Raw genomic sequence first — 27075 nt, forward strand, 5'->3', positions numbered from 1 at the left:
TAATGACTGACAGAGATACGCATTTCAACAGACCCTTGAGCAGAACTGATAGAATTAGATCTCCCTTGAAAGGTCTTCAATTTGATTAAAATGTGCCCTGGTCTGATTTAGGCTGGTGATGTGAATTTCTTCCAGACAGGCACGGCAGTTGCCACAGACAGTTTTTACAGCTGATTAATAAACCGTAGCGGTAGAGATGTATCCCATTGTTTGCAACATTGTAAATTAAGGATAGGAGAACCGTCTGGGATTATTTTGAGTAAATTAGATTTATAAAACAGCACAGCAGTTGGGGGCCAGTCATAATGGGTCTTACTATAAGACATCAAACACTGTCTCCTTGTGATTTTTTTTCTTTTTTTTCTTTATCAGGATTCAAACAGAGTGTGGGTGCCTGTAGTCATTATCCTATTCATGAGTAGCAGTGATGATAAATGTAGCTGCCCTACATGGCACTAAGGTTTCCTCAAGCTTTCTTCTGCAGTTTTTAGATGGTCAGAACTACATGTATCGCTTCACGGACTGGAATTAATCTACTTATTAAAGTCTACTTATAAACTGAATTCAATTAGATTCAATTTATTACTAAACCAAAGGCAATTTTGTAAAGTGTTTAGTGCATTATAAGTTTTTTTTTTTTTTTTTAATTTGTTCGCTTGCGTTGTATGATTGGGATTAAGACTTGATCGCTTAGTTGATCAGTGAATTGTATTTCTTGAGCAGCTTAGAAGAAAACATGACAGTTGTTTTGGGTCCAGAGCTGGAAAGGGATACTGTGGTGCTGGTAAGAAACCAAGTATAATAATCATGTGTTTCCCACCCCCCAAAAACATCACATTTTATGACACTTAAACTGCTGTGATTTCTTCTTGGGTTCACCAAGAATTTGAATCATTTAAAAGCTGATTTGTATATTTTGAGTACAGTGTGGAGTATTTACTATTGTTTTACTTGTTGAACTCACTTTGTGGTGCCCCACAGAGCTAACCAAGTGTTTAACGTCAGCGTGAGTCTTTATAAGATTGCATGGGAATTGGAATTCACTGAGAAGATAAACAGAGTCTCTTTTTACTTGCATTTACATTCACTTTTCATCTAATAAGTTTTATGGCAGGTGTTGGAAAACATGGATCGAGAATTGATTAGCAGTTTGCTACGCATGTGGACTGGCAGAGCTATACTGGTGTTCTTTTCTGAAAAGAGACTAATATTGCAGATAGCAGACTGTTTGACTTCTAAGACTGTTTGACTTCTGTTCTAAGACTTTTGGAATGTAAAGCATAAAGGGGCTAAAAGGCTCCCAGGGACTGGTGTTGGACCCAAAGGTTCTCAGGGAGAATAAGAGATAACGCCACTGGACTCAAAGGGTCTCAAGCAAAACGGAGAGATATGAACAAGGAAGATGACAAAAACTAGATGTATGGACCTTTTGGGGCACCAGGGGTCTGAAGAATGCACTGAGTTCAGAGGTCGTCACACAAGACTACACACACAGACACATACACACACTAAATTAAATATATGGTAACAGAATAATGTGTTGTATCTTTGCTATTGGTTAAGTGTCAGAGAAAGAGGAGGTGGACCATCTATACAGAAGGTTATTTAATGTCATGCAAAAATTGTAAGAACGAGTAATCTGTTTGTCCTGTACCTGGGACCAGACTCCCTGCATATTTCAATAAACCTAACAACTGATTGAAGAAAAGGACTCTGTGCATTTTCTTGAATCTACTTACTCCCCATCTTTTTTTTTTTTTTTTTTTTTTTTTTTAAGTTACATCAGCAGGTTGCATCATTAATCTTAAAAAAATTAATAATTGTGTTTGGATGTCAAATATTAATGTTTTTTTTTTTTTTTTAATTGTTTTTTTTTTTTTAGTTCACCCTTGTTTGTTATCGGGTATCGGGAAGTAGCCCTTCATCAGACACTCGCTCAACCCCCCCCCCCCCCCCCCCCCCCCCCCCCCCCCCCCACACACACACACACCCACACACAATAAACTAACCACCCTGCACAGTTTATAAATCAGCTGCCATGCTGAGATTTTGAGAATCTTATTCACTTATTATCTTGTGTGAAATTCACTGGTTTAAACCGTGTAATCATCCTGCGAGGGAGATTTGGTTTAGGCTGAATAAAGACAGGACACTGAAGCTGACAAGGGGTTGAGAAGTCAAAATCTTCGTTGACATAATTTATATCAAAAATCAGAGAAAAGCTTCTCAGTAAAGTCCTGAGTCTGCTTTTTCTTAAAAAAAAAAAAAAAAAAAAAAAACACAATCCAGAACCTAAAGTGTATTTGTTTTCTTAAACTGCCTTACTTGCACGTTCAGCTGTTGTATTCACTTTCTACTGTGCTGGGAATTTTTGTATTATTGTTTTTTTTAGAGTTCTGAACCATGCAAAGATGACATTGCACATTATGCTGTACACCTGCACACACAGTACAGGTTTCACACCTCAACTGGTCATCATGGGTCATCTCTAAAGCGTTGGGAGAATATTTCTTTTAATGTGAGAACTTTATGATAAACGTTGAGAGTGACCTCCTATACTCATGTAATAATATGATCAATTACTGAATACTTGGTACTGGTGTAATGATGCAAAATATTAAGGGGCAGCATATTCTGATAAAACCATGTTTATGAATACTGCAGATTTAAACACCACCGGTGGCAGTTATAGTTGTATTTATGTTATTGGTAGTCTCATTTTGTTCAGCTTATTTTGTTGTTGCTGTGAATGGCAAGTTGTAGTGGTTCACATGCTGCCTAGAATGTACAAAGAAAGCTGTCACAGTAACAAAGGTTGCTGGTTCTGTTTGTTCTTGGTCTGTCTGGCATTCCCTATGGTACATTCTAAATGCTAATCTACTGTGCCATTCTTTGTTAGCATCAGCAGTGTTTTAGCAAATAGCTGTTTTAAAAGAGGTGAGCGACAAGATTGGACTTAAAATCTCCAGCTGAATCAGAAATGACAAAAAACAGCAACTTGAACTTAATAAAATAGTGCTTCATTACTTCACAAAGGTCAATTAAGCACCAATTATGATGTAACATAGCCAAACAAAGACTTACCGTTTTATACCTTAGTACAGTGATACATGACAGTTCCTGAATAGTGCACTGCAACCTGTTTAATCTACTTTACCACCTTGTACGTTTTTAATTTTCAACCATCCACACATTTGAATTAGTACCTAAACAGGACATTTTTGTTTATCAGAATAACATTGTGCAGCTACCCAGCTAATCAAGCCAGACTAACTGGAACTTAAAGAACATATTAGCCAAATAAATCACACCTAAAATTGAAATGGATCAGCCTATATGATGTCATTTGAAGGTCGCAGATGGCATTTTTAATAAACCAGTGAAAACAAGATATAAAGCTTGAATTGCCTAATCAGACACATTGTTGTGTTTTTCTTTTTCAAGGACACTTCCAGATAGTTCCATTTCTGGGTAACAAGTACCACTACAGGCCATTTCGCACTGGATCTGTTTATTCATTGTGTAAGCTGGCTGCACAGTTTCCTACGGCTTTATCGTACCTGAATGTTGCTGGTTAGTTATGCACTTTTTTGTATCTCTTGTTCAGTTGGTGTAAACACATACTGTATACAGTATGGCTTGCTGCCATGAATACGAGCCACTTAATCCCAGTAGAAAGATAATTTGTAGTGTGATTGGGAGTTAACCTTTCATTGTGGGTAAAAAACACTGATAGAACACCTGCCAAACTGGAGAGGTTGAGCTAAACGACAGGAAACAAGCCAGTGTCCCTGCGCTTGTGAGAAGTGAAAGTAGAATTGTGTGCATTTTTCTTGCATACAGCCTGGTGTTCAAGATTGTTTGGTTTTTTGTAGTGTCAGGTCCTTAAAGGGTACATAAGGACCTTTATCCTCTTGCTCACATATGTAACTGAGATGGATTTACCAGTGAGGGTAATGGGAAATGTAGTTCTTTACGTAAATAGTTGTAGCAACACACATGTAACACAATAAAATAAAAATGTCCTTATGTACCCTTTAAGGTGCTGTGTACAGCTATGGCCAAAAGTTTTGCATCACCTAGAATTTTAGGATTGAGACATTTAATTTAAAAAAACAAAAATAAGCCTATATGAACATAATTTAGATATTTTATGTAACATCATGTAATCAAATTTACCTAAAAATTATATTGCAAAAGTCTATCGGAAGCCAAAATAGTAGTATAGTAGTTCATGCTAGATTTCAAAATGTCACATTTTTCAATTTTTTTGACAGTTTTTTGTTAATTATATGGAAAACTACAAAGCAGTATGTAATTTCAAATATGTTAACATTATTCAGACATGTGAACAAAAATCACCCGTGACAAAATCCCAGCCTTAAGAAGAAGAATTGAGTAAATTCATGTATCCGCTTATTGATAAAACCCATCACCAGACTTCTAAAGCATTACAGTATTATGGTTATTATATTGTAGCGATCTTGGGTAACGCAGACAGGCGCATCACACAGAGCAAGGCATTCCACACACAGGCGGAGAGCTGGCGCAAACCCGGGACCTCTCGCACTAAAGAATAGTGCCGATACCGCTGTATAAAAGAGCTAACTCCTTTGCAAGGAGCATATATCGGGCTTATGTCTTCGTGTGTGATTGTCACCTACCAGCCCTGCTGCTGCCTACCTCCGTGCGTGCTACACTATTTTAGATGTGTCTGTGTATAAATTATAATTAAGTATAATTGAGTATTACTGTAACTTATACTGTAAGTACAGCTGTGTTTACAATGAACGTGTTCGCTGCAGATGGTTCTTGAGATCCATCTTGGCAGCTGCCAATGTACAGCAGCCAGACACTAATTGTCTATCTAGGCTTAAAGTTTAAACGCTGCTTTGGCAATTAAAAAAATGACAGCCGCTTTTCTTTTCATACAGTGATGGTAGTGGCATCCCCACAATATATATATATATATATATATATATATATATATATATATATATATATATATATATATATATATATATAGTAATTTAATTCTCTCTAATGCCAGATCAGTCTTTTATATTTTGCAGTTACACAGCTCTTCCTTCAGTTTCACCTAACGAAAATGCAGCCAAAACAAAGTGAAGAGACAAGCAATGGTAATGTACAAGTGAATCATAACAGTTTTAGATACTGCGATTCTTTTTAAAACAAATCTGTGATCTTGTGTTGCTTTTGTGCATTTTCATTTGCAAGTGAATTGTGACATTAGGGCCTTATCGAGTCACACTGTATTCTGCAATTTTGAATACTGACTTTGGATACTGTTTTAATTGTTTTTTGTGTTTTTTTTTTAATCTTTTGGTTCTGCTAAATTGCATTGCATTTTATGTAGTACTGTGACTGGGTAACATTTTGATTTGCTTTTGCTGTTGGGTCATTGATGGGAAATTTTACATACTGCTACAATACGTACAGGATTTAAAAGTATGTACTGTATTACTGCTAATATGTTGTGTCTTTAGTTTTGGCTAGTGATATTTTCAGAATAGTATCGTTATGAATTAAAATACTACTTCTGTTAAAAATATAGTACTGTATCAACAAAACCTGTACAGTAATGGTAACCTACCTATTCTAAAACACAGTCCTTTCAGATATGGATTTTCGATATTGTCAGTTTTCATGCGAACACAAAAAAGATACAAGGGTTGGAATGGGCCAAAGTGAAATAGTCAGAAATGCGTCACACGCGTTTTAACTGTCTCTGAAGTCAAAATTGTATAGGGTCGGATATGTGAGTGCTGACTGTATACTGTACAGAAGTTTTCTAAAACCAGCTCAGGAAGCCATTCAAACACTGCAGCTTATTTAATATTTTTTTGATACATTTACCAATGAGATATTGATGCTCCAAAAAAAAAAAAAAAATCAAATGGATCTTCAGAAATATGAAAAAATGTTAAGATCTTTAGTAGTAGTGCGTGTTGGGTTAGACAGAATGGGTATTACAGTCTGGCTTGGTACTTTTGTGTTGTTTTTCTTCCCCAAGCTTAGCCCCACAGTAATAGCATATGTGGTACATCAGGTGCAGCAGGACACTGCGAGTCAGTTGTCTGCTTGCTTCAAGCATTATTTAGAATGATAAAGAAAATGTCTTGCAGATTATGTGAACGGGATAATTGAGGCAGGCCAAACTTCTCAAAACCTCACTTTACAGGTTTTTTATCTGTACTTAAGAATACTTTAGTTTTAAACCATTTACATTTCCAGGAATTTTTTTACTTGTTTTAAAATCCTAATATTAGTTTGTGTGTGTTTAATTCTCTATTGTTTTTGCTGCCTAGATCATTGTTTACCCAGCTTTCTAACTACAGTAATGCTGTTTTTCAAATACAGGGAGTGGTTCTTGAGATGGTTTTAGAAATGACCACTAGGGGGGCATGCAACTGTAATTTCTGCCCTCTGCAACTGTGAGAAAGTAAATGGATAATCTCTATACAAAATCCCACTTTTAAGAGGTAACAGAAATTGTATCAGCACATCCCTAAAATCAGCTTTTAAAGTAGACCTGGGTTTTGAAAAAAGGAGCAGAAACCAATTTCAGGGGATAGGATGTAGAATAAATACTGTCTATCCCAAACCCATCTGCTCATCATTGGTAGTATTTGGATAACATGGCTTATGCAAATAAATTCCCCACCCCCTTTGGGATCCACTGCATTTGTAAGTTGTATTGCTTATTAAAATTATTTGCATGTATTTGAGAGGTTGGCTGGCATCTATTCTGAGACATTAAGATATTTACTGCAGTCTGAATGGGATGAAATGGGTAACCAATTCCCCACAAACCAGCAAAGGGTAGAGTATATTGTCAGATTGGGTATTGTAGATTTTGTGATTTAAAAAAAAAAAAAAAAAAAATTGCTTTTACTGAAACAATACAATAGCTAACCTCAGTTAGTTACAAGCTGCCACTCGGCAGTATATCGTTTCAGTATAAGCCTTTCAGTCCAAGTACAAGCTTTATGGTCTGAAAGCTGGGGAATCCAGTTGTATTTTTTTTTTCTTTGATTTGTTCAGTTGAAAACCTGTGGAGGAACAGCAGTAAACTAAAGTGAAACAGTCATGTTATCTGTGCAGAGTGGAAAGAGGAAAGACTTAGCAATAGAAGCAGTGTGGTGCCTTTTACAGCACAGTAATGCACCACAGGGTCACAGTGAAGATATCCACTGGTTGTCCGTTGCTGACATTAACAGCCAAGGTACAGTAAACCAGTCAAATTAAATAATTGATAAATACATTCTAAAAAAGATAAACATGATACATAGAACTTTTAACCCTAACATGGCATATTTGCTAAATTAATAATTTGACTTGGTTTTATGTCTCTATAGGGACACGAGTTTTGCATGTACTGTAATAGGCATTTTATGTTAGCAAAAGATATTCTCAAAGCCTTTTCTACCACCCCACAACACAAGTCGTTACAGCAGCAACTTTATTGTATCAAAGAAATACAGTAGCTAAATACCCCATGTATAATTTGAATGTACCGTTAAGGGGTTAACAGTAGATATGTTGTACATGTATGCATGATGTGTGACAGTTTTGTCTACAACAGCAGTATTACATTTCAAGCCATCAAGAAAAGCATGCTTTTCTCCGAAGGTGGTAGAAAGAAACCCGGGTGGCATTAATGATGTGAACTTCAAAGATGAAGTCAAGATGACAACAGGATGCCCAACTTCTGAACTTTGTATATTGTACTTTAATGGTAGCCAATAAACATGTTATATTGGTTGTTTTGGTGAATGTATTCCTAGAGAAGGTGAAGTAACATTTGCTTTTACGATTGTTTTAATTTGTATCTAACTGATACAAAAAGCATTTGATTTCACAGTATACAGTACATAGCAGCTTACCAGCAAGTGTTGGGTGCCACAGTCCTCTCATTATTGCATGAGCAAGATGGAGGGTACAAACAAACACAGTACACTGAGTCCCTTCCTTTTGACTGATACAATATGCTGTCATGTATTAGGGGAAATCAATTAATCAGTCACAAAATAGTTTAAAAGTATAGCAATATATACTTAGCATTAAACAATCATTGTTCTATTTGATTTTGTGGGGCAGAATCAATGTTAGTAATCATTTCTGTCATCGCTTCCTCCAGTGACTTCTAATGGAAAAAAGTGAGAGGCTTTAAACAAAGGCTGTGCTGGATGGAATATCGTTCTTAAAAGGTTAATACGATGTCTAAACTTTATTTTACATTTCGTAAGCTGATACGTTAGCAGTAATTTCATGATTTATTCATCCTCTTCTCCCGGTGTCTCTCTTTGTTTCCACAGTTTCTTGTCTTTTGTGCATTTGCTTATGGGTTTGGAAGTTGATTCTTCAGGGTTGTATTATGGATTAAACCTGTGGCAATTTCCTGTGCACATCTTGCAATTCACATTGGAGGCTCAGATGGGTAGTTAGCCACTCTATTATTTTGCAGGGAAGAGAGTCAGATTAGTTTAATTAGGATGTTGCTGTGTAATTACATTTTGTTATTTTTTTTTTTTTTTTATAATACTGTTTTAAAACCAAACTGTGTTGTTCAGATATGTATTTACTCAATATTTCAAAAGATGAGGACTGCAGTCTTAAAATACAGCATTTCATCATTATAAAAAAAAGTGTATCTAGTGATTTTAATAGAAATGGATTGCTAGTAATAGGAGTTTCCATGGAAACAAACAGCAACCTTGGTTACAGTTAAATCATTACTTAATGTAACGGGTTTGTATGTTTGGGGGGAAACTCCTCTACTTTGTTCTCTTATTCCATTTATGTTAATCTTGAGTAATAATAATTAGTGTGTTTTCTTATTGCTTGAAGTAGTCCTCAATCATGGCAGAAATAAACTCAAATGTAATGAAAATGATTCCATTATAACAATATAAGGCACTTAATTCTAGAAAATATATAGCGATTGGGGGGGGGATCAATTAAAACTATATTATGATTTAGAATTAATTCAAACTAAATTCAAAACAGATTGGTAATTTGTGTATAGGTGTATTTTTATTTTTTAGATATAGAAGTAATAAGATCCTATGTTACTAGTTTGAATAGCCTGAACATCAAGTGTGGCCACTCCTTTATGAAAACCATGTGATCTACGAATCTACAGCATCCGTTTTTTTTTTTTTTTTTTTTTTTGCATTGAAATCAGTGTTGTATAATGTAGTCTGCTTGTATAGCTGTTCTTTGCAAACCCCAGAATGTGTCGGCCCACTGCAAGATTTGACAATATTGCCCAATGTATCGGTGAGCAGCAATCCTCATTGATTAGATAACATTAACCCTGTTAGATGTGCAGTTGAAATCATTATGTTTAAACACTTTGTGACGTAGTTACAGTTGAGCTACAACGTATGTAGGTCAAATTATCAAGAAATGATTCTGGCAGGAAGCCAGTTTCTAAGTATGTTGGAAGAAAAGATTAGCCAATGGGTTGTATTGCATTAAATTGGCTATTTTCTTGCAGACAAGAAAGATGGGGTATGTCTAATATTTCAGGCACTTATGGACTACTTTGAGTAATTATAGCTTGTGTTTTAAGACCAGGAAGTTTGGGTTTGTCCTGAGGAAGTAGATGTATGGTTCAGATCTACCCTTTTGGAACTTCTGGAATGGAGCCAAGCCTTAAAGTCCTAATCTCAACAAATGGGTTGGCAACTGTTATTGATATATAATAACAGTTATTTTCACTTTATTACAATTTAGAATAATGAAGTTGATCTGCACTGCCAAACACGTGTGTAGCAAGGCTGAGCATCTCATAACATCTCAAATGATTGATTCTATTTGTTGGCTTTTAGAGATGTAGCTTTTCGATATTTAAACACAGTGGGACACTACACCTAACTGACTGACAGAGGTAGCCTGGACACCAGGAATAGTAAGCGCTGCTGCTGGAATTCAAACTGATTCCACTGCTTAAGTTTCTTAATTATATGTCTGCTGTAACCGTGCGGAATTCTTAACCACATTTATTTATTTGTTTTGAGCAGTTTAATTAGTAGATACTCATGTCTCCCAAATATAGCTTAGGAAAGACAGACAAGTTTTGAAAAACACAAACTTCTTTCCTCCCAGGTACACTGTTCTGATAGGATCCAGGGTCTTGCTTAGGAGTCTTTGATGTTCCTGGGCTTTATTGATTGCAAAAAGTGCTCAGAATGTGGACACAGTGGCATAGGGCAAATACTCATAGGGAAATGTGAGGAGAGGAGGGCAGAGCCCATTTTACTATAAGGACAGTTAATTATATCAATGGGATTGAGCTATCCATAGTAACCAGCGCACAGATCTTCAGAATAACATCACAAATTGTAATTTCAAAAAGACAGGAAGAAGCAAGCAATGTTTTATTTTTTTATTTAGATGCACAGCAAAAGCATGCTGTAATCTTGTTGTTAGATTTAGTAAAGCACATCATCTGAGCAAAGAGTTTTAAGGTGAAGGACACTGTTTCTTGGTTGTTTTAAATATGCATTACTGTATTCCTTTTTTGCATACATGCTTGACTGAATTGGAGTCATCTGTGGGATGATCACTGTGTAACACAATTTTTGTTCCTGGGTAGTACGTGTAATGTCCTAATTGCTTATGCCTCAAAAGTATAGAAAATGGCTATTATTCCCCACAAACTTTGCTTTTGTGACCAGGACAGGTACATTTCAAAATATCACTATTTCCAATGAGAAAACGGGCACTTGTGTCTTTTCGTTCACATAAAGTCAGAAAAAACAACATGTGAATCCAAATTAACATGTATTTGTACTAAAGTAATACAAAAATGACTACAAAAGATTTAGAAGTGAGTAGTTTTTCGAGATTTAAATTTATAGTATAATCATAAATCTCGAAAAACTACTCACTTCTAAATCTTTTGTAGTCATTTTTGTATTAAGACCTAGGAGTTTTTGTTGACTCAGAAATGTCTTCATCTAGACAATGTGGGGAAGCTATAAAAAAGGCTAACGAGATGCTCCGATACAAATGCAAACGTAATACCGATCCACAAAAAGGGAAACAAAACTGAACCAGGTAACTACAGACCAGTAAGCCTGTCTTCTATTATATGCAAACTTATGGAAACTATAATAAGATCCAAAATGGAAAATTACCTATATGGTAACAGGGTCCTGGGAGACAGTCAACATGGTTTTAGGAAAGGGAGATCGTGTCTAACTAACTTGCTTGATTTTTTTGAGGATGCAACATCGATAATGGATAATTGCAAAGCATATGACATGGTTTATTTAGATTTCCAGAAAGCTTTTGACAAAGTCCCGCACAAAAGATTAATTCTCAAACTGAACGCAGTTGGGATTCAAGGAAACACATGTACATGGATTAGGGAGTGGTTAACATGTAGAAAACAGAAAGTACTGATTAGAGGAAATGGAGTGTGGTAACCAGCGGTGTACCACAGGGATCAGTATTAGGTCCTCTGCTATTCCTAATCTACATTAATGATTTAGATTCTGGTATAGTAAGCAAACTTGTTAAATTTGCAGACGACACAAAAGTAGGAGGAGTGGCAAACACTGTTGCAGCAGCAAAGGTCATTCAAAATGATCTAGACAAGATTCAGAACTGGGCAGACACATGGCAAATGACATTTAATAGAGAAAAGTGTAAGGTACTGCATGCAGGAAATAAAAATGTACATTATAAATATCATATGGGAGATACTGAAATTGGAGAAGGAATCTATGAAAAAGACCTAGGAGTTTTTGTTGACTCAGAAATGTCTTCATCTAGACAATGTGGGGAAGCCATAAAAAAGGCTAACAAGATGGTCGGATACATTGTGAAAAATGTTGAATTTAAATCAAGGGAAGTAATGTTAAAACTGTACAATGCACTAGTAAGACCTCATCTTGAATATTGTGTGCAATTCTGGTCACCTCGCTATAAAAATGATATTGCTGCTCTAGAAAGAGTGCAAAGAAGAGTGACCAGAATTATTCCGGGCTTAAAAGGCATGTCTTATGCAGACAGGCTAAAAGAATTGAATCTGTTCAGTCTTGAACAAAGAAGACCACGTGGCGACCTAATTCAAGCATTCAAAATTCTAAAAGGTATTGACAGTGTCGACCCAAGGGACTTTTTCAGCCTGAAAAAAGAAACAAGGACCAGGGGTCACAAATGGAGATTAGACAAAGGAGCATTCAGAACAGAAAATAGGAGGCACTTTTTTACACAGAGAATTGTGAGGGTCTGGAATCAACTCCCCAGTAATGTTGTTGAAGCTGACACTCTGGGATCCTTCAAGAAGCTGCTTGATGAGATTTTGGGATCAATAAGCTACTAACAACCAAATGAGCAAGATGGGCCAAATGGCCTCCTCTCATTTGTAAACTTTCTTATGTTCTTATATTCTACCTGGTGGAGATATCTGTACTACACTGATGCATTGGTCCACTTGCTACTAGAGAGTTTTCTTGGCATTATTATGGAAGATGTGTTTGGCTTTGTTAAACATCCAGTTTGAGGCTTATCATATACAATCTTTGTTTTCTGGTATTGTGCCCATTTCAGCAAAGCGTTGACTGCTACTGTACCTGCCTGTAACACCATGGTCTGGTTGTCACCCAACAAAGCATTGACAAAGCATTGGACCCTTCATGTCTGGGGTGCTAATTAAGAAAATGAATGTCTCTTCAGTAAAATTACAAACCTGTGAAAAAGCATGTCTCCCGCCATGTGTTTCATAAAACACACTACTGCATTTGTTCAGGGAAATGAATGCTATTGACCTGTTTAATGAGCATTATAAATATAAAATGCTGTATCTACATTTTATGCTTTTGACAATATTAATAAGTACTCAGTACCTGAAAAGTTTATAACAAAACAGCAGTTTTCATAAATAACATCCTACTCAATAAAGTGATGCGGGGACAACCAGCCCAATAATTATTGGCTGTGATATTTTCAAGGCCACACCAAATCAATAAAGGACACATTTTGTTTAGCAATTGGTGTAAAATTATAAAACAAAGTGCCAAATTAAGCAATTTTGTGTTTATATGGCTGTTATAAATCTGAATGCTATATGGTTTTCTGCCAGCTATTTTACCATTTTATATTATATATGTGTGTGTGTGTGTGTGTATGTATGTATGTATGTATATATATATATATATATATATATATATATATATATATATATATATATATATATATATATATATATATATATATATATATATACAGTGCCTTGCAAAAGTATTCAGACCCCCTGACCAATTCTCTCATATTACTGAATTACAAATGGTACATTGAAATTTCGTTCTGTTCGATATTTTATTTTAAAACACAAACTCAAAAGCAAGTATTGTAAGGTGACATTGGTTTTATGTTGGGAAATATTTTTAAGAAAAATAAAAAACTGAAATATCTTGCTTGCATAAGTAACCCCCACACATTAATATTTGGTAGAGCCACCTTTCGCTGCAATAACAGCTTTTAGTCTTTTGGGGTAAGTATGTACCAGCTTTGCACACAGTGTCGGAGTGATTTTGGCCCATTCTTCTTGGCAGATTTGCTCCAGGTTGTTCAGGTTGGTTGTACGACACTTGTTGACCGCAATTTTCAAATAGTGCCACAGATTCTCAATGGGATTGAGATCAGGACTTTGACTGGGCCACTGTAGGACTTTTTTGTTCTTGAGCCACTCCAATGTTGCTTTGGCCTTGTGCTTGGGATCATTGTCCTGCTGAAAGGTGAATTTCCTCCCAAGCTTCAGTTTTTTAGCGGACTGAAGCAGATTCTCTTGCAGTATTTTCCTGTATTTTGCGCCATCCATTCTTCCTTCAGTTGTAACAAGATGCCCAGTCCCTGCTGATGAGAAGCATTCCCACAGCATGAATCTGCCACCACCATACTTCACTGTAGGGATGGTGTGTTTTGAAGCATGGGCAGTGTTAGGTTTGCGCCACACATAGTGCTTTGAGTTTTGGCCAAAAAGCTCTGTCTTGGTCTCATCTGACCACAAAACCTTTTTCCACATCGCAGCTGGGTCACTCTCATGCTTTCTGGCAAACTAGAGCCAGGTGCAGGGTATTTAAAGAAAGCAGTTAGTTTGTTCAGGGCTGCTGAGGGAAGGAACAGAAAGTGTGTTCTGGTTCCGAGCAGTGTGAGGGACCGTGATAAACTGTGATTTCGTGGTTTTGTGGTTTTGGGTTACCGGTAAACAGCTTAGCTGTCCGGGGTGTTAGTAAGAGGAATCCTGACTGTATAGTTAGTGCTTCAAGAAGGAGCTAGGTGTTTGTTTGGTTTATTTTTGTTTGTGTTCATTAAAAGTGTGCATCAGCTCTAGGAAAATCCATTCTGTTTCCTGGGTCAGATTTTTTAAAGGGGCAACGAACTGTGAGTGCGAGGATCTTTTACTATATAAATATATGAATTACTGTACAGGAGCTTCAGAGAAACAGGATGATGTACCTAACTGATAAAACACTTTCTTGTTTTATGTTTACAAGGGCAGGTGGTGATCCATCAGCAGCACACCAGTTAAAGGAAGTGTTAGCTGTAATAATCACAGGGCTTATGGGTTCACTAAACATTCCTACTGCCTCATTCAATGCTAATGTTACATAACTCGCTGTCAAACTTCTGGTGAACACAAGACTTTTTGCTGATGAAAGGGTAGACAAATAGACAGATGCCTTTTCTAATAGCAATGTCTGATCAACGGCCCCACTGCTCTAATGGTAAGTGAATGCATGAAACATTCAAGAATGATATCTGATTTAACTATCAGAGGATGGTCCACATCTGCCATTTAGTCTCTCGGTGCTTCACTACATATGAAGTGCTGGTGATTCTCAGAGGTGCCATCCGGCACAAGAGGTAAAAACAAAAATCTACCCATCAATTTAGCAGCATCATTTTAATTAAATCAGCTGCATCCCTTTTCATAAGAAGTCTTTACATTTTCAATTAATCCTCCACTTCAATTTGTGCTAGAGTCATCTGGGAAAAGGGATACATCTCTTAAGAAGCAAAGGTCACTTTTTTAAAGAGTACCTTTAGCAAAGCAAAGAAGCAAGAGAAACCTCTCTCATGTTCCCATTGAGCCGTACTGTCAATAGAAATAGGTGAGAACATGATCAGCAGGAGGACTCAGTCCAGGTCCTTTCCTTGAGAGGGCAATATGAATACCAGGGGCACATCCTGCTTGTGTGCCCAAGAGATCAGAAAACAAGCCTTTCAACATTCATCAGCTCCATTTCAAGACTGTTAATGTTATTAAATGGCTTCTGTCAGGCTGCCCTATCAAATTCATATTATACAAAGAGCATGTTCTGTAATAGAGGGCAACTATTAAAATAAGAAAAAGAAATAAGCAATACTACATTGTCTGTACAAGTACCTATCTTCAATTACATCTTTCATTGGAAGCAACCTTTCAAGGAGAAGTCTTGTGTCTGAATACTCTGGAGAGCTATAGCATAGTGTGGCATATTTGACATAGTTGTGTTCAGCAGGGTCTGTCAGCATGGTTATTTTATCTGTCTCAAAATAGCTATTTGTGCTTCGAAAATTAAAGTAAGACCATCTTGGTTTGTTTTGTTCGCCTCTTCAGAACAGAAAGAAATCAATGCGAACATATAATAGCTAATGAATTCCTGACAGGGCTTTGCTGCTCCAGGAGAGTAGGGAGTAATATACCTTCATCAGCCAGAGCAATGGGAAGTGGGCAGATTAATGTGAGAATGCAATAATGTCTCCTACCCAGTTTGTTTGAGTTTCGTATGGTAATGTTGCATTTCATCTTGGCGAAAGCTGCTTCTCATCTGTTATTGCATTTCTTGGGTCTCCTCTGTTTTGTTCTCTTACAACAATTTACTTTTCCTTATTGGTTTTGAAATTACCGTAGAAACTATTGTATAAGTCGATTTTCTCGGCATGTTTTGAGGGCCCTAAATAAGGGGGAGTGACTAAAACAGTGGTGTAATGTATGCGCCGATGTGACTATTAAACTACTGTACCAGTGCCACAAATAACATACCAATGGGATTACTACAGTCACAGTTATAGCTCACACAAACTTAACTGTCTCCCCAGATTTGTTTGTTTTATTTTTTTTTTTTTACAATCCATTTTAGGTAGTAAAGCCTGATCAATAAATAGAAAAAAAAAATCAGTTTTAAATGTACAGAAAGCACTGCAAGAAAATGTTGACCTAACAACAGAGACATCTATGTTTTTATAATCATACGCACATTTTAGATTGAGATTCTAAACAACATATGATAGATCCAGGGCTGTATCGGCTTCCTTTTTGTAAGTATTTATTTGAACAGGGAATGCGTATGAGAGCGTTATACAATGCACAGGAGTACTGTTCTCTTCTGCAATATTTCAGACATGTTCTCCTTCAGCCACCCGGTCGTCACATTGGTTTAAAACCTTGTGTGGTTCCTCTGCTGTTGGAGGGCTCCCTGGTAGCACCATCTAAGGAATTCTTAAATCTAGCCCACTCACACAGGGAACTCTATGGTGATTCAATCTGAAAGGAGCCTGAGGCAAATGCATAGCGCTTTTTTAATTTGAATTATCCTCACCAGCTAAAGATGATTATATGAGTCGGCATCTTTATTATCGCTGATGCTTTGTGGAATTAATTTAACCTTTTGGAGTTGGTAATTATTTTAGTATTGGATAGCAGACCTCTAGTCGGGAGAGATGTAAATGCAAACAGTTTTCATAGGATCGATCACTGGAACCAAATGGTGTCACCCCTCTGCCTTGACCTCACTAAGTGTCTAATGGGATAGTCGGACATGATAAAGCTTACATGAACACAAGGAATGGATTCATGATTTAATTTAGGCAAAATAATTAATAATAATAATAATAATAATACAATCTCTTCTGCATCAGGGCTGACCAATAAAGCAGCCAAAGGATAAAGAACCAGCTGCCAGCTACAGATAAGCCAGCTGCACAAAAGCAGCACTTTATACTAAACATGTGAGCTGTTTGTAAGAGGAAGTATAAATCACACTTTTAGGACATGTTAAAGGGAATCTTACTCCTACCTGCATTTACTCTGATCTAGCAGCCTGTCATTAATTCCTATTATCTCTTTTAAGCTGTTCCCATAGAGACGGGTACTGGCAGTGATCTGGACCTTGGTAATTTAGCATGTACATTATGCTGTGGGCTACTACCAGTACTAGGAAATCTAAGAAAACACACCCTACTGAGCTTGATATGGAAAAGAGAGAGTCTGAAAGACTACATACATTTTATTTTAGGGACTTGCTGTGTGTTGATATCAACACTCAACAGAGTGTCAGAGGAGAGACTCTCTCTCCTCTGTCCTAATTCTCCGCGGTCTCTCTGCTGCCTTTGACACTGTTGATTACTGACCTGGGAATCTCCGCCACGGCTTTGGCCTGGTTCTCCTCCTACCTCGCCGACATAACGTACCAGGTAACCTGGCGCGGCTCAACCTCCACACCTCGCCCTCTGTCAACACCTCACCCTCTCTCCACCCTCGCCCCGCAGTGGTGGAACAACCTTGTTACGGATGTCAGGACTGCCCAGTCCCTGACCATTCTAGCTCCTCCTCAAGACACACCTCTTCAGACACCTGTAAAACTCAATCCTTCCCTTCTGGACAATATAGCACTCTGCCTTTAATGCACTTTAACTTGCACTTTTCTGCTCCCTATTTTACTGTATGTAAGCCTGCACTTAACCCAATCTGTAGTATTTTTTATTTCACCTGCACTCGTATCTAACCCTGATGTAACTATCAGCCCTTATCTGCTGTTGAACTGCTCCACTATCTAATCGTACTGTGTTTTGTATTTGCTCTTATTAGGACTAAAGTCACTGTATTTTGTATCTTGCTCTTGTTCTGTAATTCTTAATATGTATTTTTTATATAGAACTGTAAGTCGTCCCTGGTAAAGGCGTCTCCCAAGAAATAAATATTAATGATATTGTATCTGTGCATCTGTAAATAGTCACACACACCCACTTCATCATGTTTAATAGCAGTTCTTCGAGCAGTAGCACATACTGTATTTAAGAGGATGCCTAGTGGAGGGTAAAAATCAATCCAACTAGTTCTTCATCAATATACTGAACTTGAATTATGGGACTGCAGAATCTGTGTTTGAGACTGACCAGTTTCAAGGTATGGAAACTGCAGGAATACTAAAATTCACAATTGTTTAAGGCTTTTGAGAAAATATACTATATTAAAGATGATAAAAGCAGGTGAATGTGTGTTGGAAAGCCAAGTAGAAATGTCACCCAGCATGGACTTCATGGTGGATAATTACAGTGGCCTAATCCTTGCTCACTTGCTGTTGCTGTACAAATTTACCATGGTACACTTTTATAAGAGTACTGTTACCTTAGATAAGGTAGTCCAAGGTAAGATCTAATTGGGATGTGTGAAAACAGCCCTTGCAGGGTTTAGTAAACTGCAATGCGGCCGATCTGCTGTTAAGATCTGTTTCAGTTTCAATCTATCTACATCCTTGCAGTTTTTTTCTTTCCAGTTGATTGTTTCTCAAGCTGATATATATGGTGTGTAGTTTTTATTGTGTATTTTGTATTTAGACACTTTACGTTTAACAAAATATATATATATATATATATATATATATATATATATATATATATATATATATATATATATATATATATATATATATATATTTCTGTCCAATCATCTGGAACGTAATAAAGTAGAATAGATGGATCTTCAGCTGACATTTAACATTACCAGTCAGTTACCAAGCCCTGCCTCATGTGAAGAAAACAGTAGTGAGTTCCAGAGATGAGAAAAAAAGAAGAGATACATGAAAATGCTTTGTTACTAAAAAGGCTTTTAAAATTAGGGCAGTGTACTGCAGAAGCGAAGTGTAATAGAGGTCAAGTGTGATATTGAGATGCAGATGTGAAGGAGTAGTAAGTTAAAGGCTAGATGAGATAGTTTTAGGATCTTCTTTTGGGATAAAATGGCCTTCTATATTGTACTGTAAATGTTAAAAATGATTGTAATCTGCACTTGAACATTTGAATACAAGCACAGCAGTGATCACAGCTACACCAAATATAGTACAGGGTTATGCCTTCTATAAATTATATCAATTCTATTGTGAAATAAAAAACTTTGCTAGTATAACGTATACTGTACATAGCTTAGTGGACATCTACCCAGGAATAGTGGCTACTCTACTTGGAATCTGGTGATCCTTGAGGGTTCTGTTGTTTGTTGTCATGCAGAGACAATATGATTGGTGTGGCTCGGCGGTTTAGAGGATTGTTTGGTAGATGTCGTGTGTATGCCATTTTCTTATCCCAGCCTAAGTACTTTAGTTTAGCCAAAGGCAAGATAATTAACTATAATAATCATCCTCTTGGCACAGTGAACAATTCACATTTACAGCACATGCCTCACAGAGCCCCACACTAAGCGATGACTTCAGCTAGGTTGAATTCAGCTAGATTGAGGTAAGAAATTGGAGAGAGATCTCTTTGTAAATGATAGTCCACTACTGGAAGTTGAGCAATATAGCATGTCAATTTGAACTGTGTTGTACATTTTGGTAAGCTACAGTATGTACCATTGCAGACTACCCAAAGCCCATGAAAAATTAAAATCAACATCCAAGGTAGGGTTTTTATAAGTTCGTCCATCGGAGAACATTATATTTTCTTGGCTTTCCAAGACCCCCCCCCCCCCCCCCATAAAAAATCAAGTTCAACCGCTGCATCCTTCAAACAGTTGACTGCTCAAGCAGCCTTGCTATCGACTGCTAAATTACTTTCCTATCACGCATTTGGTTACAAGCCGCTGTGCAGTCAAGTGTTCTGTGCGTTTTTGCATTCTCTCAATCCCTGTGCATGCTTCATGTAATAAGGTTTAGATCCATTGCTCAGTTTTAATGATATATTTGGTGCATGTGTTTATTGCTCAGGTAAGAATGCCTGTTTGTTCAATTTAGAGACCTAATAACTGAATAAAAAAAAAATATGCATAAGAAAAGGGTAAGGCTTTCTTGAAAGTCACTGAGTAGGGAAAACATTTTAAGACTTGGCAGTTAGTGCATACTGCTACGTATAATTAGGGCTTCTGATTTTTGGTTTTAACCGATAAAACACCCACAATACAAAAAAAAATAATTGATGGATAGCCAATAAACACCGGAAAACACCAGCAAAACTGTGGAAATGGTTACTCAATTCACATTGACTTTACCCTTTTCCCATTTAAAAAATGAAACCTACTACAAAAATAATAAGTACATTCCCCAGTGCTGCTGAGCAATGTCCCGCCTTCCTGACTTGCATCTGGTATTGATTCACTCTGAATACTTTAAACCCGCCCCAACTACTGAATGACAGCACATTCCTACATTTCTATTGGAGACTGTTTGTGAAATTTGAATTATGATTAAAATCAGGAATGGACTCTTGTTAGCGGGATTTAAAGCAGTATTACAGTTAAGATATGGAGGACTTAAAACAGAATTTTGGCTAAATGTAAAAAAGTGTGCAAGTACCATCGAGTTACTACTATACTTATTTTGACAGAAAAAAAAATGCTCAAGCATTTTGGAAAGTAATCAAAACCACTAATTTCATACAGTATAGTAAAAACGAAAGCCCCGAAAACAATGATTTACATAAAACACAGAATATCATAGAGGGGGCTGCATGCTTCTTGTCACACTGCTCTTGAGTAGGGGAACAACCCTGCGCACCACAAGCGAGCATCTAAACTACAATTCTCATTTGCATCTGTGCTTTTTGAGCTTTCAATCTCATCTCACCGACAGGCCAGAATCTGTAACAGCAGTGTATCGTTAGATGCATCGCAGCAGCCAATTGGAAATGAGATGTTGAATGGATGGGTTATGCTACAGAATTACGAGTAGTTGCGCTACTGCATTGACTTTCATAAGTAGCCACATAACTGTGAAATAGAGAGCTGGAATCATCTGATATCATTGGATTAGCTGTTTTCTTAACATATCTGACAGCATGTGGGGAATAGGCAATGTCAGATTCAGTGGTGGATGCTTTTCTGAAGTGACAACAGTATCAAGTCTTAGACAGTATAGAAAAACTCCTCAAGGGAAGACAGTATAATTTCCTTTTTCAAGAGCTTCGAGGTGGATTAAGACAATATTAATGTTTTCAGATTTTTTCATTGAGACATTGTTCATCATCTGTCTAATACTATACAGAATAATCTTCATTACTCCAAACCATTAGTTTCAAGTTCCCAACATTAGTCTGCTTCATCACATGAATGTGTTAACGTTAGGAAACATGATATTCACAAAAATTATAGTGAGTCAGTAGGAGAAATAATTTGCTAGTATGATCAGGCATCTATGACCTATGCTTGCACTTCAGTAATAGTGAACTGGGAGCAACCCCTGTCAAATTGAGTTTCTTTCGGTTACTTGTCAGAGGTATGTGGGAGGTTAGTAAGTAGCAGCAGGGTGAGTTGGCAGCTTGAAGTCACTCTTAAGGGCAGAGTGGAAAGTAAGTAGGTGTGTTGTGTGTGGGTTAGTGGAGATGGCTGGTGACTTAGGAGGCTATCGTACGTCCCTGCTGCTCATCAGTCTGTGTGCTCATTCAGTGATCTTAAAACAAAGATTGCTTGCTACGTAGCTGTCCGTTATTGTTTGTTTGTTTGTTTCTTTATTTATTTATTTAAAAACTTTTTGGTTTAGTCGTATCCAAATTTTGGCAATGCCCCCACTTATTATGCAGAAACAGTCAACTGTCGTACCTACTGAGCCGATAATAGTCCTTATCTTGCCAAAGACGTGACCTTACACCATTGCAGTTTTATTTATTTCCGTTCAGAGTGTCGAAATTGTGAAGTCCTAGCAAGATTTTTACCATCAAGGGGCTGACAATGCATCTTGGCCTGCCGTTTGTTAACAGGATTGTGTAATGGATCTCTCTTCCCTTTCCCTCAGCTTCCTAGTAATACTATAAGCCACTTTATTTTCGCAAGACATTTCCCTGAATGCAGAATCAGAAGGCATCATATTTCCCAGGAATTTTGCTTTTGTTACATGGCAGGAGACTGGAATTCTAGATGGCCGCTCACTACTGTGAAAATAAAAATGTCCAGCGCTAAAAGATACAGCTATATTTTACCCTGCCCTGACATTGCTGCAAGTCTTGTATTGCTCATGTTAGTAGATGTGACTTACTTATTAGGAAGGGTGAAAGGTAGTAAATTGTGTCCCTATAATTTTCTATTCCATGTTTTATTTTTGTCTGCAGTAATATTTGTAGCATAGCCTTTTTATGGCTTGCGAGGCAGAGGTGTTTGTAAATCTCTCCTTATGCCCTAAAGCCTGCCGATTTTTCACATAATCTTTCAAACAGTGCCTATAGTAAAGTTGTGTGGGTTCTCGGTTTAGACCTTTGGATGCGCATTTGATGCGGCCCAGGTCATGGCTCATTAGTACACAAAATAACTTTTGATCTTTTTAAGCTTGGCTTATATAGTTGTGTTCCAGTTTTAAATGTAGTGCACAATCACACACTGGAAACTGCATTCTGCTTTGGAGTTAGACTTCAGAACACTGTCAGAGTGATTCTCCACCTCCTGGGAGATGTCTTCTGATATAAAAGTCCCAAGCAGGGGATTTTTATTCGACTATTACCATGAGTTATCTACATATTTATTTCTTAGGGCGTCTGCTAAGAAAATAATAATAATAATAATAATAATAATAATAATAATAATAATAATACAGGCAGCCATTTGCACAGCTTTATCCTATACCAGTGCCTTAAAGTAGTACTTTTGCTTTTAAAAGCTGTTTTTTTTTTTTATAGACATGAACCAGTGTCATGGCCAATTTCCTGGAGCCTGTGGTGAAGGAAGAATGGTTCCTATATAGAGCATGTGAGTCACTGTTCTTTTCACAGGCTGACGAGACACAATTTTTAGATTTGTTGCTGGAAGCTCTCCTGCTAGTACTCTGTGTGTGTCCTAAGATTTCATGAAGGAGAAGTCAACAGCACTGCTTTATTTTCAGCACAGCCCTGTGGTGGCTAGGGAAAGGAAGGAAGATGGCTCTTGATCACAGTGCATTTTTAAACCGTGGGTGGGATTTCCACAGCTCGGGGTAGTGAGCTGACTGTCTGCCAGTGGAAAGGATTCACCCTTTAGCTGACTAAAGGGAGAAATATAATGAGTCGTTACTATTGACCCCACAAGAGCAACATTGCAAAGTAATGAAAGGAAAACTTTATGGCAGAGGTAGGTTTAAACTACTTTCTGCATATATGCAGGCTAATGAAAGTAACAACAATAAAAAATATATATATTGGAAAATAGTAGAGGCACAGTGTTTTTGGCACAGATTTCTTTTGAACACCATACTGCATCCAAGCTATACTCTGTCCTCCAACAGTGTATGAGCTGGGTACAATATGATGCCTACAAGATTCTCTTTCTCCTCATGAACAATCTTGAGTCAAAAAAAAAAAAAGGAAAGGTTGACTGGAAAATGTGAATTAAGAATCAAGCGTAATAATTTGTCAAATAGCTCGTCTCTAGGCAAGCTTTGAGAGAACCTGTGAGGTTTAGAATCCCAGCAGGCAGACCTTCACTCAGATCTTGTTTATAACCAGGCTGTAATAAAATATGAATGTTCTAGCATACTGAATCATAATTATTACCCAGCTCCTCGGAATGGGATGCAGGTGCTTGTTTTGTGTTGGTTTTATTTGCATTTTGATGTGTGTTCTACATGGACACTGATTTATTGTATTAAACCATCCCTACAATGGGAGCTTGTACAGTATGTTTGGCTGAGGCTACTTGCTTAGCAGGATGCATTGCCCAAGATTATCTCACTGTTTTTCCAGAGGAACGCCACTATTTACCACATAGACAATTCTGAGGTAAGTGCTCGGATACTAATTGATTGAAAAATATTTGTGAATCCTCTGTCGTGGCTGCTTTTTCAATAGATCATATATTCTAACATATTTGAGATACATACTTTTATATTTTCTGAACTGTGTTTTCTGATTCAAACAACAAGGTTAGCAAAAAATAGCAAATATATTAAATGATTATTTTTCACAACTTTTTACAAAGGAGGGTACGGACAACATGCCCCACATGTCAACCAGTTCCTATCCAGTTTTAAATAACTTTAGCATAACTGAGGCAGAAGTGTTAAAGGGACTAGGAGCTCTTAAAATAAACAAATCCCCTGGGCCGGATGAGATCCTCCCAATAGTACTCAAAGAAATGAAAGAAGTAATTTACAAACCGCTAACCAAGATCATGCAACAGTCTCTTGACACAGGAGTTGTACCGACAGACTGGAAAATTGCGAACGTAATACCGATCCACAAAAAGAGAATTAAAACTGAACCAGGTAACTACAGACCAAGAAGCCTGACATATTATATGCAAACTTATGGAAATTATAATAAGATCCAAAATAAAAAAAAATACCTATATGGTTACAGTATCCTGGGAGACAGTCAACATGGTTTTAGGAAAGGGAGATCGTGTCTAACTAACCTGCTTGATTTTTTTGAGGATGCAACATCAATAATGGAGAATTGCAAAGCATATGACATGGTTTATTTAGATTTCCAGAAAGCTTTTGACAAAGTCCCGCATAAAAGATTAATTCTCAAACTGAACGCAGTAGGGATTCAAGGAAATGCATGTACATGGATTAGGGAGTGGTTAACATGTAGAAAACAGAAAGTACTGATTAGAAGAGAAACCTCAGAATGGAGTGTGGTAACCAGTGGAGTACCACAGGGATCAATATTAGGTCCTCTGCTATTCCTAATCTACATTAATGATTTAGATTCTGGTATAGTAAGCAAACTTGTTAAATTTGCAGACGACACAAAAATAGGAGGAGTGGCAAACAATGCTGCAGCAGCAAAGGTCATTCAAAATGATCTAGACAAGATTCAGAACTGGGCAGACACATGGCAAATGGCATTTAATAGAGAAAAGTGTAAGGTACTGCACGCAGGAAATAAAAATGTACATTATAAATATCATATGGGAGATACTGAAATTAAAGAAGGACTATGAAAAAGACCTAGGAGTTTTTAAGGCTCAGATATGTCTTCATCTAGACAATGTGGGGAAGCTATAAAAGAGGCCAACAAGATGCTTGGATACATTGTGAAAAGTGTTGAATTTAAATCAAGGGAAGTAATGTTAAAACTGTACAATGCATTAGTAAGACCTCATCTTGAATATTGCGTTTAGTTCTGGTCACCTCGCTACAAAAAGGATATTGCTGCTCTAGAAAGGGTGCAAAGAAGAGTGACCAGAATTATTCCGGGTTTAAAAGGCATGTCATATGCAGACAGGCTAAAAGAATTGAATCTGTTCAGTCTTGAACAAAGGACTACGTGGCATCCTAATTCAAGCATTCAAAATTCTAAAAGGTATTGACAATGTCAATCCAAGGGACTTTTTCGACCTGAAACAAGGACCAGGGGTCACAAATGGAGATTAGACAAAGGGGCATTCAGAACAGAAAATAGGAGGCACTTTTTTTGCACAGAGAATCGTGAGGGTCTGGAATTAACTCCCCAGTATAATGTTGTTGAAGCTGCTTGATGAGGTTCCGGGATCGATAAGCTACTAACAACCAAACGAGCAGGATGGGCCGAATGGCCTCCTCTCGTTTGTAAACTTTCTTGTGTTTCTTATGTTTATGAAACAGCATTTTACCTTGTTAATATATATGAGAGCACCATGCTTTCTGTTTAAGATTTCAGAATTAAACAGTGGTCCTTATTGATTGTTTTGGTTTTCTTTATTTGTTTCAGCTGTTACTGTATTTTGGTTAATACGTGTGTGTATGTGTGTTTGTGTGTGTGTGTGTGTGTTTGTCTCTCATGAGACTGTAGTGCAGGTACAGTATAGGCAGTGTAGAGTTCCTTTTGACCTGTAGCACAATTGTCTGGCTCAAATCAACACACTGAAGTCATTTCAATTGCAATCATTATGAACTGGCAAGTTTAATGGAATGACTGCCAGAAGAGTTAAACATGTTGGTTTTCATGCTTTATTTCCTCTGGAGATGAACTGTTTCCATGCATTCTATAGAAAATGACAAAACAAGAGTCTTGTTCTCGTACTTCTTTTTTTGTTTTTTTGTTTTCCTTTTGGTAAAGAACATACGCCAGGTTTGAACGGGATACTGTAGTGTTTGTTTATTTTCCATGTTGTTAGTAATTGTCTTGTTTGTTGAACCACCAGACAGCTAAACACATTTCCAGAGCTGTCGCTTTTGGGCCAGCACAAGCCGGAAATGCACTTCACAACTGTCACAAAAGTAGCCTGTTATCACCCACCACGAGCACTAATACACACTGGTGACTATGTTTTAGTATTGTGGGGCGCATATTGATTATTGTTTGGGACTGTAAACCCGTTTATTTGGCTCCACGCATTACACATTGTTGTGTATTGCCGGAGCATTTTCTTTTGGTCACCAGACCCGGATTAAAAAAATAAACCTTTCCAAACCGGATTACAATTGTCTGTTATTGCTCCTGCACTGCATCACATCCACACTTGTTCACAATCACCAGCCACTTTGCAGGGTGCTACTTTGCTAGTGCTTCCAAACTGTCTTTATTAGCTGCAACAGCTTGTCCTTGTCGGGAGGCCAGATTTTACCCCACTTTGCCTTCACCCTGTCACAGATGCTTATACAGTTAATTTTTTTTTTTTTATATACAAAAAAATGATCCTTTAAAAATAAAACTTTTTACAATGAAATTATCCCTTTGTGGCCTTCCATTTTATAGCACATCTGCTTGTCTACCCAAGAGATGTGATTTCCCTATGAAATAAATGAGCCACCTTGTAAGGGCATCGCGTTTCCAAGATTTATAACTTTTGTTAAAATAACCAGAGTGAAAAAGACACCTTTTTGTTAATGTTCTCTTTAACAGGGGAGTCAGGTACCACTGCAGAAGAGAAATGGAATGGCTCTGAATACTGACTGC

General features: G+C 37.2%; 1 protein-coding gene across 9 annotated transcripts in view; it reads left to right on the plus strand.

The window, feature by feature from the left end:
- LOC121320028 (liprin-alpha-2-like) overlaps nucleotides 1-27075 on the plus strand; it is a 178838-nt gene that overhangs the window by 88259 nt on the left and 63504 nt on the right. Inside the window, exon 1 of one of the 9 annotated variants that reach the window (XM_041258142.1) lies at nucleotides 22893-22966. The exons of the other annotated variants lie outside the window; for them this stretch is intronic. The gene's annotated coding sequence lies outside the window, so the exon portion shown is untranslated. Of the gene's footprint in view, nucleotides 1-22892; nucleotides 22967-27075 lie in introns of those variants that run through there. 9 annotated transcript variants of the gene reach the window in all.

Source organism: Polyodon spathula, chromosome 8 (assembly GCF_017654505.1).
Source record: "Polyodon spathula isolate WHYD16114869_AA chromosome 8, ASM1765450v1, whole genome shotgun sequence".
Lineage (NCBI taxonomy): Eukaryota > Metazoa > Chordata > Actinopteri > Acipenseriformes > Polyodontidae > Polyodon > Polyodon spathula.